At 35.8% G+C, this 598-nt stretch overlaps 1 non-coding gene across 1 annotated transcript; it reads left to right on the forward strand.

The window, feature by feature from the left end:
* The first annotated feature begins 259 nt into the window (after nt 1–259).
* Nucleotides 260–366, forward strand: LOC129685441 (U6 spliceosomal RNA). The gene has a single exon (XR_008721486.1). It is a non-coding gene; the product is annotated as a U6 spliceosomal RNA (small nuclear RNA).
* The last annotated feature ends 232 nt before the right edge of the window (nt 367–598 follow it).

Raw genomic sequence — 598 nt, forward strand, 5'->3', positions numbered from 1 at the left:
ACAGACTGAATCAAGATGTGTTTGATTGTCCACTTATTAAAGATATCCATGAATGCTATTATAAGAACCTTATATTACTCATAACCAATGCATCATATATTCATATGACATTTGGATGAATTATAGGCAAAAATTTACACCCATTTTTCTCTCTTTTCATAGGTGTTTTAATGAGAAATCCTTGTGAGTTACATATTCCCTGCAGCTGAATGGACTTGTCATTTCACCTTTACTCCTCCAAGTTAAAAGTTTTATAATAGTGCTCGCTTCAGCAGCACATATAGTAAAATTGAAATGATACAGAAAAGATTAGCATGGCCTCTGTTCAAGGAAGACATTCAAATTGGTGAAGAGTTACATATTTTTAGTATGTACTCACTTATAAGTGGATATTAGCCATATAATATAGGATAAGCATACTATGAGGCACAGACCCTAAGAAGATAAATAGCAAGAAAGATACAAGGGAGGATGCATAAATCTCACTTGGAAGGGGAGACAAAATAGACAGAGCAGTGGTTGAAGAAAGGGAACAAGGTAGGAGAAGGGGTGGAGAGAGTTAAGAAGGTAGAGATCAGACCTGAGGAGAGATAGAGGG

Source organism: Psammomys obesus, unplaced genomic scaffold (assembly GCF_907164565.1).
Source record: "Psammomys obesus unplaced genomic scaffold, mPsaObe1.curated_primary_1811, whole genome shotgun sequence".
Taxonomy (NCBI): Eukaryota; Metazoa; Chordata; class Mammalia; order Rodentia; family Muridae; genus Psammomys; species Psammomys obesus.